Source organism: Spinacia oleracea, chromosome 1, assembly GCF_020520425.1.
Source record: "Spinacia oleracea cultivar Varoflay chromosome 1, BTI_SOV_V1, whole genome shotgun sequence".
Classification (NCBI taxonomy): Eukaryota; Viridiplantae; Streptophyta; class Magnoliopsida; order Caryophyllales; family Amaranthaceae; genus Spinacia; species Spinacia oleracea.
This window is the reverse complement of record NC_079487.1, coordinates 47033018-47046520: the sequence shown is the minus strand read 5'-3', so window position 1 is coordinate 47046520 and position 13503 is coordinate 47033018.

Below are 13503 nucleotides of genomic sequence, written 5' to 3'. Positions count from 1 at the left end.
AAAGACTAGATCACATAATAAACAAACTCGAAAAGATCTTATCATCATATCTCAAAGAACATTCGGTGAAAAGGATGTTAAGATTGGCAAAGCATGATAACTAAACCTATGCAACAAGTGAGAAGCAACACTCACGTTGTAGCACTGGAAATCAAGCATAGCTTTGAATTCCATGAAATGTTTTAAAGATGGGTTAGAGGCCCATGGTTGTAAAACATTGGGGTTGAACATTTATCATATATGAAAAGTATTTTCATATTCCATTTAATCTTGGTTTAGTATTAAATGATGAGTCCCTTCAAATTTGACGAAATATTCAAGATAGACTGTCAGGACCAGTCCTGTGACTAAGAAATGTCTATCAAGTGAACTGAATGTCAAAGGTTGAAAATGGTCCCTAGTCGGAGTTTTCTATAAAATTGGACGCATAGAAAACGTTAGACGATTAGAATGCAAGATGACTAGTAGTTCTGTTTCTTGAACTATGTGGACATGGCAATGTCATAATCATTTGCATAGATACTTACTTTGGGAAGACTAGTATCGGACAAGACCTATGAAACTTTACTGTAAGAGATGAAAATCTGTCATAAGTAAATTTCATTAAATTATTAGACACTAAATCCTCAATACCTGAGTGATTTGAGATTACTTGTTTGAGAAATGGTTGCTTTGACGTTGACCAACCGTCGCACCGTAAAAGGAGGCTATAAAGGCAACGCTCAGGTAATCACCTATCAAACGAAGTCTAATCTCAAGATCACAAGATTGGGATTGTCCTCCCATAAATCGGGATGAGATGCTTAAAAGTTGTACAAGGCCACTCGGAGAGCTAGAAACTGTGAAATGCATGGCCGTGCTCGGATGAATCATAGGCTATGATTATCTGTTTATTTGATCAGTTGAACTCTGAAACCGAGAAACACCTCTGGACATAATAAGGATGACAACTCTTACCTTATGTTCAAGAGCAAGCATCGAGCGACAAAGGAATTAGGAAATGCACACTTGTCCCTAAGGACAAGTGGGAGACTGAAGGAAATAATGCCCTTGGTCCAAGTATGCATTCTATGTTAAGTCTAATAAATGCGGTTCAGTATTAATTAACAAGTTAATAATTCAGTGAGATCAAGTGAACTGAATGCCTAGCTAGAGGCCGCTTCAGTTCAAGTGGAATTAATGATATTAATCCACAGCTTACTCTTGACTGAACCCGTAGGGTCACACAAATAGTACGTAAACGGATCAAGTATTTAATGGCATTAGATACTCCATCTATGGATATTCGGAATCGACGGATCTTGGTTTCAGTGGGAGCTGAGATCGTCACAGGCAAGAAATGAATACTCCGGAAACGATGATATTGCCGGAAACGGAAATATGGATCGTATCGGAAATATAAATATTATCCAAGTCGTAGATGTTGCCGGAAACGGAAACATGGTACGTATCGGAAAATATTATCGGAAATGGAAATATTGCCAGAATCGGAAATATTGCCGGAAACGGAAATATTGTCAGAATCGGAAATATTATCGGAATCGGAAAATAATTCCGGAAACGGAAATATTAAATATTTGTTCGAAACGGAAATTGATTCCGGAATCGGAAATATTAAATATTGTTCGTATCGGAAATGAATTCCGGAACCGGGAATTTAATCGGAAGCGTATCGTACGAATTAGCATCGGACGAGGCCTGCCGGACGAAGGCCCATCACGAAGTCGGGCCATCGCCCAGCAAGCCAAACGCGCGCCCAGCCAAGGCAGCGCCTAGGCCCACCGCAAGGCAGGCCCAGCGCGCGCCAAGGCCATGGCCTCGCTGCGTGGCCTGCTGCTCGCACGCACACGCATGGGCGGCCCTCGTGGCTGCCGTGTGTGTGTGAGTTTGTGTTCATGCATGATTCCTAAAACTATTAGAGTTAGTATATGATTAAATTCCTATTCCTAAAAGGATAAATTAATTAATTAGAGTTCTTGTAGGATTCTAAGTTTAATTAATTCGTATCCTACTAGGATTCCAATTCCCTTTCCATAACTCTATAAATACGTGCCTAGGGTCACATATTTTAAGAGATTAATTCAAGTATTCAAAGTGAGTTTTGAGAGAAAAATTCAGTCATATTTCTTACCTAAGAGTGCCGAAAATTCTAGTACCTTAAGGGCGATTCTAGTTGGTCAATCTTAAGGCGGATCCGGACGTGCTGTGGACTATCTACGGAGGGACGACACTTGGAGTCCTAAAGACTTGTTCTTGTTCGGTTCGGGCGCAGCTAGGGAAGGCACGCAACAAAGAGTATGCATCTAAATTATGCTATATGATTATGTGTAAATAATATGTATTCCTGGCTAAATGGTTGTTTCCGCATGATTTATGAATTGTCATATGTATCATAACCTAACAGAACATTGGAGGTCTTTGAGTTGAATAACCTTCTTCGAGTTTCTCGTGAGTGTTCATCCTTTCCAGGAACTTTTTCTCAACAGGGTTTCATGTATTTTTGTGAGATCCCGCTCTGATACCAACTGATATTCTAGTAGGAACACTGACAAGAGGGGGGGGGGGTGAATTGTTTCGTTGAACTTAGGGTGTTCCTTTACGGAATTTAGAAATTAATGGAACAGCTAACAAGTTAATACGAAGAATGTGAAAACTGAGGAAACTTCTTGATCCTTATCAAGAAGAGAAAACCTGAAACTCTTTTATATATTGTAATCGCTCGAATACAACACAATCAATAACTTCGAGTTCCACTTGAACACGAGTTCCCCACCGTAATCCCCTTTGATTACAGTGCTTGCTCCTTTCACACTCTCTTACTGACTTGACTCTAAGTCACTTTAAGGATCACTCAACCCTTACACTCAAAACTCAAGGATCACTTGATCCTTAACCCCACAACTCAAGGATCACTCGATCCTTAACCCCACAATTACAACTCGAATTATGAAAACTCTAGTATTTAATAAAGCTTATGTACAATAAAGGAACTTTAGGAACACGCTCTTCTGCAAACTGACTTTTATAAAAACTCTTAAGTTCTTTAGAAATATTGCACGTTGTCAGTTGTGATTTGAGAAATGAAAAACCTTTTCCTTTTATAGAAGGACTTTCTTGGTCAGTTTCCCATGTTCCCCTCAACTGCCACTAACAGTTACTGGGAGCAGTAACGTGGACGTTGATTGAGAGAAACAGGGAGACTTCTTCAAACCACTTTTAACACGTTTAATTTTAGAGAAAATAGTGGGAGCAGTTTTAGGAACAAGTAAAAATCTTTTCTTGGAAAACAAGGAGTCTTGAATCAGAATCCAATGTTGATTTCTTTAAAATCGTTTTATTTATTTTCCAAAAGATTTTTGCTTTACAAAACTTTATTTTATTTACAAAATACTATTTTCTCAAAACATATTAAAACATACGTGTTCCTTTAGTTTCATATTATGCATAAACGATATTGAAATGCTTACACAAAATCTAAACATAAACTCATATGTTGTAGCTTCAATGTTGGCACCTTTTGAAGCATTGCTTGAACGCTTCATGCATTGTTCCTTCTCCGGAAATTTGATGATCTTCATACTATATGAGGAACACCCTTAATAACTTGTTTGGGATCAGCCGTTGAGGATCAACCTTCTTTAGGATCAACCATCTTTAGGAACAACCATCGTTAGGAACAACCATCTTTAGGAACATCCATCTTTGGGAACATCCATCTTTGGGAACATCCATCTTTGGGAACAACCATATTTGGGAACAACCATATTTGGGAACAACCATCTTTGGGAACAACCATCTTTGGGAACAACCATCTTTGGGAACAACCATCTTTGGGAACAACCATCTTTGGGAACAACCATCTTTGGGAACAACCATCTTTGGGAACAACCATCTTTGGGATCAACCATCGATATCATTTGCAAACTTGATCGATTCTTTAGGATTCCCTGCATTGCTTGGTGTTTGTTCCATATGCTTAGGTTGTCCTACTCAGGCACTCCCTAACTTAGCATTACAAAAACACACTTAAACAACGATTAGGAAGTTTGCGTTGTCATTATCAAAACTCAGAATATAATCGACAATTCTAGTTTAAGGAAGTGATTACAAACAACCTTAAACAGCATGGAATCCATGGCTTTGTATTTGTATCATAGAAAGTGTTGATTTTGTAAAAATATGTGATTGTTATAAGTGACACTTTTAAGAGTAAAAGTGCCAACTTTACTAATCATTTTAAAAGAGAAAATACAAAAACATAGTAGATTAGGATTGGGATTCGGAATTACCTAGTTAGGTTTAGGTTAGAATTCCTCTTGGAGCTCCCAATTGCTTGAAAATTTGAGATTTGTATGGGATTTTTGAAGTTTTGTATTTTGATTTTTGAGAGGCAATTTCAGAATTACGACGTTCTGATTGTAATTTTCTGCCCTAAAGTGTTGGAAATTAGGGATTTAAATAGGAAAATGAGGGGCTAAACACCAGGTGACAGCTGCGCCCAGCGCAGCAACGACGCCTGGCAACTTTGTACGAATTGTACTATTTTTGGCACGTAGCTTTGCTTGGTGGTTAAGGAAGTTTGCGACTATAAACTAGCTGTTTTGGGTTTTTTAATTCGGTTTTACGGGACGAGGCCCGACTTGCTCGGTTTTGTGGGTTAGCGCCCGAATTTGGATTGCTTAGTGTCATTTTTGAAGGAAATAATGCCCTTGGTCCAAGTATGCATTCAATGTTAAGTCTAATAAATGCGGTTCAGTATTAATTAACAAGTTAATAATTCAGTGAGATCAAGTGAGCTGAATGCCTAGCTAGAGGCCGCTTCAGTTCAAGTGGAATTAATGATATTAATCCACAGCTTACTCTTGACTGAACCCGTAGGGTCACACAAATAGTACGTAAACGGATCAAGTATTTAATGGCATTAAATACTCCATCTATGGATATTCGAAATCGACGGGTCTTGGTTTCAGTGGGAGCTAAGATCGTCACAGGCAAGAAATGAATACTCCGGAAACGATGATATTGCCGGAAACGGAAATATGGATCGTATCGGAAATATAAATATTATCCAAGTCGTAGATGTTGCCGGAAACGGAAACATGGTACGTATCGGAAAATATTATCGGAAATGGAAATATTGCCGGAATCGGAAATATTGCCGGAAACGGAAATATTGTCAGAATCGGAAATATTATCGGAATCAGAAAAAAATTCCGAAAACGGAAATATTAAATATTTGTTCGAAACGGAAATTAATTCCGGAATCGGAAATATTAAATATTGTTCGTATCGGAAATGAATTCCGGAATCGAGAATTTAATCGGAAGCGTATCCTACGAATTAGCATCGGACGAGGCCTGCCAGACGAAGGCCCAGCACGAAGCCGGGCCATCGCCCAGCAAGCCAAGCGCAACAACCACACGCCAAGGATACGACCAGGCCCAGTGCAAAAGCCAGGCCCAGCCGAAGCTTGGGCGCGCGCGCGGACAAGGCTGCGACAGTGGGCCTTGCGCTGTGCGCTCGGCGTGGGCCGCAAGGCCTGCGTGCGGGCGTGCGGTGCTTGTGCGCCACTCGTGTGTGTTACTCGGAATCCTAAGGCTACCGGGATTCGTAATATGATTAAATCTAATCCTAATAGATAAACTTTGTTTAATTAGAATCCTAGTAGGGTTATAATTAAATAGATTTGTATTCTAATAGGATTATAATTCCTTTCCATAAACTCTATAAATAAGTGCCTAGGGTCACATATTTACAACAAGTTTTCAAGTATTCAAAGTGAGTTTTTGAGAGAAAAATTCAGTCACACATTTGCCTAAAAGTGCCAAAAATAATAGTACCTTAAGGGCGATTCTAGTTGGTCAATCTTAAGGCGGATCCGGACGTGCTGTGGACTATCTACGGAGGGACGACACTTGGAGTCCTAAAGACTTGTTCTTGTTCGGTTCGGGCGCAGCTAGGGAAGGCACGCAACAAAGAGTATGCATCTAAACTATGCTAAATGATTATGTGTAAATAATATGTATTCCTGGCTTAATGGTTGTTTCCGCATGATTTATGAATTGTCATATGTATCATAACCTAACAATTTTGACTGGAAATGGCCTTGTAGAACCAATGGAGTGATCCATTGGGTGATATTTTACTTGGATTTTGAAATTGATTTTTGGAAATTGTATTTTTTACCGAGTTCCGTAATGGGAACGGTCTCGGAGATGGATTTTGGACCTTGGATTTTGGAATAAGTTTTAGCAATTGGGACTTCCGCACGGTGTTGTTCCAACCACCTAGCAAGGATAATGGTATCGTCATCATCCCAATGGGGAGCCACGATTTAGGTGTCTACAGAAGCCCCCACTTTGACTGAGCGTCCGGTTAGGAAAGCGCAAGTCAAAGTTTTTGACTCGGGACGGAGAACGGTCAAGATGTTCTGCAATCAAGACCATTCTTTGTACGCCGGTACCTGCACAAGACAGGCGTTAGAAAAAAAAGGATAGAGTCTACCTCCGTGCGGTTGTGACGACTCTGATTTGTACTTGTACCGCTTTTCCGCCTTTGGTTTAGGACGGAGCTTGGCATCGAAAATTTTGAATCTTGTATTTTTGAATTTTTGAATTTTGAATACCCGGATTTGATCCGCTGGGGATATGCTTAACTGGGGAGAAGAGTTTTTTTATTGACTCTTAAAATCTTGAAATTTCGGCCGACTTTCCTGGAGCTTGGGTCCGTTTGGAGTCGAACGCCTGAATTCTTGTATTTTTCGAACTTTGCATTCATGAAATATTTAACTGTTGATGTTTGGAGAAACAGATATATACCAGTAATTTCAGAAGGTAGCATGATTTGATGTTTGATGCCTGGTGCAGAAAACCGTAGCAGCAAAGAACGTGCAATCAGCAAGGAGGACCGCGCGGAGAAGATTACGCATGCTGCAGCATGGCGCCCGGCGCAGGGGTTGGCTATAAAAGCCCCCTTGCCGTGCCATTTGAAGAGCACCCACACTCATTTTTCTTGCTGTCTCTCTCAAAGGTCGACTACTCTTCCCTTAATCTTGTTGTTCTTGCCTTGTCCATGTAAGTATTTCATGTTTTGTTTATGAAATAAACTCTAGGATTGCATGTAGTTTTGATTTTTGTACTTTGAAATGCTTGTTGATATGATGCTTGTATGATAGTAGGCTTCTTGAATCTTGTAGAAAATCGTTTGGTAGCCACTTGAACTTGAACTGTTGGAACTTGTAGAATTTTGTACTGTTGGAACTTGTAGAATAGAATCTTGAACTTTTCCTTGAATTTTGTACTTGGTATTTGTAGATAGTGACCTCACTGGTGACCTTGTTGGGTCTTGTAGGCGAGTAGGCTAGGATTTCTAGATGTTGTTTGTAGAATTTTTGAATATTAGCTTTGTCATGGATAGCCTAGGCGTTGGTGTTGGACTTGTATTCATGCTTCGGCGTGGAAAACCTCGGCGTTGGGGTAGAATTCTCTGTTGAAATAGAGGTCCCTGGCTGAACTCGTATTGCCACTAGGGATTTTTGAACCTTGATTTTTGTACGGGCTAGTATAAGATAGCCCCCAATTTTGAATGTTGATTTTTTTTTGTATTTCGAATGCTTTAGCATGCCTCGTTATACCCGGAGGAAGCTCGCCGAATGTTCGGCAGTTCAAGCTGCTATGGAGGATTCTTCGAATGACGAAGCGGCGGTAACGAATGTGCCGGAGCCAAGCATGGTACCGCGTAGAGTCCCTACCTTTGACGGCAATGGTTGGCAGCCTTCAGATCTTGTATTTCGGCTAGAGTTTCATTTGTCCCAGCGGCCACGCGCTAGTTTGGCGAGTCTTGTACAATGCTTAGAATTTGTCTTTTGAATTTGTATAGGTCTTGAACTGATCCAGCCATTTGTAGGCTGACGGGGAGCCGGTGTGCACATTTTGGTCTCTGAAGGATCTTTATGATATTTTCCCGATTGTCTATGACAATGCGGAGGCTCGGGCGGATTGGTTGCAGACGGGTCTGGTTGATTTCTGGCATGCTTTGGGAGATGCTCAAGGGAGGACGACATCAAAGCCCGACTACAGGCCCTGCTGGAGCGGTGGTGGGATACCACCAACACTTTTCATATGGTTTGGGGGGAGATTACCATTACCCCTTTCGAGTTTGCTATGATTACAGGCCTCCACTTTTCTGAGAGAAATGTGACTTTCAACTCTGAGTTGACATGGCATTCGAACGGTGTTAGGGAGTTGATTGGCCCTGTTTTTGATTTGATGACGGATGACACCCGTGCTCCTGTGATGGTGATCATGGATGGGATCCGCAGCACGGACATATCTGCGGAGCAGAGGGTTCGGCTCTTCCTCCTGGCCCTTGTGAGTAGAGTGATGGCTCCGAGAAGGAGTAGTCGGGTGCTGGTTGGCTTATCGGGAGCTTTAAGTGACTTTAGGGCTGTTTCAGGCCTTAATTGGGGTGGTCTGGCATACAGCCACCTTTTGTATGAAATGAAGAACGCCACCCGGACTTCACCAGAGAGCAAGGCGAGCGTTGCTGCTTTGTGGAGCGTGCTGGAGGTATTTGGGACTCCTGTACTTTGTATTTTGTACTTGTATGTTTGTATCTTGAATCTCGGACACATAGGATTTGACTGATGCTTTTGCTTGCTTTTTTGAAGATCTGGGTGTACGAGCATTTTCCGACTTTGGCGTCGGCTCGTACTGGAGTTGCGGCTTACCCATGATGCCTCTTGGGTAGGAGCGGTGCGCAGCAGGGTGTCTTTGGCGACCTTCCGCAGAGCTTTGTGGGTTTTTCCTGTTGAGCAGGTATGCCTTTGTACTGTTTTGTTTTTATGTGTCTGTTTCACTGGTATACTTGTCTGAGTTGTCTGTTTTGTAGGTGGTTTGGCGTCCTTTTGCCGGTACGCCTACACCAGCTTCGGCCATGCAGGCCCACTTCTTGTCCGGGCGACGGGCTTGCTCCCGGGGTATATCGCCATATGTGGTATCTGGGGGAGCGAGTGTCTCTTCAATATAGTACGAGAGGCAGACTTGTCCCTAAGGACCCACCAAAGACCATGTTGCCCAGTTCTATTTGGATGCAATGGAGGCTGGGGGCGAGTCAATCATGATGGCCTTCTGAAGAAGTTTGCTCCACCTGTACGCTTTGTACTGCCGGTGAGCTTTTGAATTTGTATCTTGTACTTTTGTGTTCTTGTATTCTTGTACTCTCTGATCATTGTATGAATGTTTGTAGGAGGAGGAGATCGACCCCGAGGATATTCCAAATGCTGACAGGGTTATCCGCTATGTTGACTCGGACGGAGAGCAGGTGGAGGTTACCGTTCCTGTGGCTTCTCCTCCACATGGGAGGTCGTACAATGCTGTACCGGAGCATTATGCAGCTGTAAGTACCTGTTGTATTTTCTTGAAACTGATTGTAACCTTGTATCTGGAAATTAATTTTGAATCTTGTATGCTGGCGCCTCGGGCGAGAGTGCGTCACTGGATGCTTGCTATTGATTCCCTGAAGAGGCATTGTGTCAAGCTGACCCAGAAGCTTACTGGCCGGGACAGAGAGGTACATTCATTGACTGGGAAATTTTGTATTCTTGAAGCTTGAATATGGATGACTGATTCTTGAATTTTGAATTTTGTATGGGAGCGCCGTCGAGGCCGCAGAGTTACGTGAACAAGGAGCCCCCGGTGGAGACTTCGAGAGGGCAGGACGGATTGAGCTTAGGTCTGGGCCCGGGTTCCGGTACTAGTACTTATGAGAGGCATTCTGATGTCGATAGGGGAGATGTTCCCTTTACATATGCTGAGCCTACCAGGCCTTCTGTTGGAGGTCCGGGCAGTTCGATGCCTTTTATGTCTCCCCCTAGTACTTATTTCGGAGCGAGTAGCTCCCAGCCTTGGAATGCAGATTCTTGGGCTTATTGGCATGAGATGGAGCGGATGCGCCAGGACCAGGCTTTTGAGATGCAGCGCCAGTTCATGGCGTTCCCGCAGCCTTATCAGTATCCTTCCCATCACCAGGGAACTTATCGTCCTCCCGGTACCCTCCGTATTTTGGAGCAGGAGCCTGTTACCCTTGAGACGAAGCTGGACCAGGATCTGGAGCGCTATAGGAGCCGAAACAGGAACACGGGGCTTGTGGTTGATATTACGGCTGATGATGATTCGGATTAATCCTGCATGGTAGCGAGTTCCAGCTTGCTTTGATTGGATTTTTGTATGGTTTGTTTTTGTATGGATTTTGTAGCTTGTATTTGGAACTTGAATTTTGTATGGTTTTGTATTTGAATTTCGTAAAGTTTGACATTTTTGGATTTTGTAGTTCGAAAATTTGGATTTTGTATGGTTTGAATTTTGTATGCGTCTTTGCAGGGTTTGAATTTCATATGTGTTGTGTGTGCTTTTGAAATTTGTAACTATATGTATGCATGCAAAATTTGCAAAAATTTGCCCATTTTTTCGGGTGTACATACCCACTATAAGCCCCCACTTCGACTGAGGTTTTTTGGTTAGAAAAAGCGCAAGTCAAAGTATATTCAACTTTTTCTTATGCACGTGCAGACTCTTGAAAAAAAATTGCCCATTTTTTCGGGTGTACATACCCACTATAAGCCCCCACTTTGACTGAGGTTTTTTGGTAAGAAAAAGCGAAGTCAAATTATATTCAACTCTTGCTTATGCATATGCAGACTCGACATGGACGTCGATCTAGGACTAGAATGCTTGAATTTTCAACAGATTGAACCCAAATCGGCCCGAAGCGCTGACTCGAACAGCTTGAAATTGCCCGACTTACGGCTTTGGAATCTTGAATTATTGGGGCTGCACTTAGCTGTCCAAAGCTACAAAGAGTGCGTACTTGGAATCATAAAGGGGACGGTGGCCTCGTCCTTGCTGCAGGCCCCTGCGCCTGACGCAGGCTTCGGCGCCCAGCGCTGGTGTACTACCATAAATGCCGGTTTGTGTATAAATAGGGAGCTTTCAGGATCATATTCTCGCACCAATCCTTCCCTGCTCTTCTTTGCATACTGTTTCATCACGAAAAAGAGAGAAAATGGCCATGCCTTTTGAAAATGCCTTGAACTCTTGGCTCGGTTCGTTAGGCAAAATGGAGAAAAGGGAGCTTGCCGGCATGCATCTTGGGGTGCTCGCCTCTTTCCGGTTTGTAAAACTTGATGTGCACTTCATTCTTGCTGCTCTGGAGGCTTGGGATCCGAATCACCATGTTTTCCGCTTCGGAAACAACGAGGTATGTCCCCTCTCTGAAGAGTTTAGCGCTATATTGGGGTGGCCCATTATGATGGAGCCATGCATGCCTAGTGATGTGGGTAAAAATACCCAGCCTGCGTGGCCCAATCGCAGCGTGACACATGGCATATCCCAACAGACAAAATGTTTGCTTGGCAGCCACTTAGGAGTAAGCATTTGATGATGTATGGCTGAAATAAAGGTACAAACCTCTTAAAGGCCCATGGCCCAACATAGAGAATATTATGACAATGACACTTGTCATATCATGATAAACTAGCCATTCATGTGAAACCTTCCTAGGGTTTTCCCGCAAAAGGGGGAGGCTATAAATACACCCAATTCCCAAGGAATTGACACAAGTTCCTAGATAGAGAAACACCCTTCCATTTCAGATAGTTAATGCTTTACTTTTACTAAGCACTTCTTCCTTAAACACTAATCTTACTTAAGCATCGGAGGGAATATTCCTACGGGAATATTCTTGTTTTGCAGGAAAGCCGCCCGACGTGGACTGGACTCGACTCTACGTGGAACCGGATACCTCCTCGTCATCAGCAATAGGAAAAACTCCCACAACATTTGGCGCCGTCTGTGGGGAGGTAAGGTAACATGGTAGACGTCCAGCACTTCGGAGACGTGCCCATCAATCGAAACGAAATTGACGAGACCACAATGAATGGTGACCGTCCTCCTCAAGGGAGAGACGAGAGAAGCAACCATTCCACGGGGCAGGACGGCCGTCCTGATCCCCCTCCTGAACCACAACCTGAGCAAGTCCAGGTGGAAGATGAGACGGGTCAGCCTTCATTTCCTCCAGGTGGTCATTTGAGGGCTGACGCTGATACAGTCATGGAAGAGAATCCAGATCTTCCGGTGTCAACTGGTCAGCTCAAAGATATTCTGGCCGGATTTAAGGCGCAGATGGACACACTTCAAGATGAGATCAAGACCATCCGCTCTCAGTCTCATGGGACGGGGATGCCATTCTTTAATGGACTCACTTGGTCTAATGTCTGGCGGCAAGACCAAGCTCGAAATGACGAGCGTGACAAACGTTTCGAGAGGACTAGGACTTCTTTCCAGCCTACGACTCCGCGTCCAATTTTAGCAACTGCTCGGTCCAAATTGGGACCGTCCAAAATATATTCTGGCCGGGTTTAAGGCGCAGATGGACACACTTCAAGATGAGATCAAGACCATCCGCTCTCAGTCTCATGGGACGGAGATGTCATTCTTTAATGGACTCACTCGGTCTAATGTCTGGCGGCAAGATCAAGCTCGAAATGACGAGCGTGACAGAAGTTTCGACAGGACTAGGACTTCTTTCCAGCCTATGGCTCTGCGTCGAATTTTAGCAACTTCTCGGCCCGAACCGGGACTGTCCAGAAGAGTACCAGTTATTCAACTAGACAGGCCTCATGAAACTGAGTTGTCCGACACAGGCTCCAGCCCTGTTATGGAAGATTCACCCCTTGCTACTCCTTCGCGCTGTCTCACCAGAAACAATGTCAGTCGCGCGGACAGCGAGCGGCGTAGAACCTCTCAGGGAAGAAGGCAAGACCCTATATGTCACATTCAACAGGGAGTAGTCGGCCTCATCCTTGATTACACCACTCCATTCTATTCTGATATTATGAACGCTCCCAAGGAGCCTAAAGTGAAGCCGCCAACTATCGATGCCTATGACGGCACCTCTGATCCTGATGTACACCTCTTGGCCTATCGTCACCACATGTATGTCCAAGGGACTACTGATGCAACTTGGTGCAAATACTTCCCGGCCACTCTGAAAGGTGTTGCCTCAAAATGGTTTTAGAAGTTGCCTGCTGGGACAATCAACACTTCTGCAGAATTAGAAATATTGTTTTCTGCAAGGTTTATGGCTTATAAAGAGGAAAAGAAGACGAGCATGCATTTGGGCCGTATACAGCAAGGAAAAGACGAGTCCTTGCAAAGCTATGTGCGACGTTTCAACTTGGAATCCGGACAAATTCCGGATCTACCTGATGGGGTGGCCTTTGATAACTTTTTTAGAGGACTTAAGAAAGGTTCCTTTAAGTTTGACTTGGTGAAGAAGAGGGTGAGAACTATGGGTGATGCTCTGGACGAAGCCGAATCCTTTATCCATGCCACAGAAATCTGTTCCGTCCCAAAAGAATCTAAGGGAACTGAGACCGCAGACCACCCTCAGCGCAAAGATAAGACAGATAAAAAGACCAACCGTCCAAATGGGACGTGGGCCATT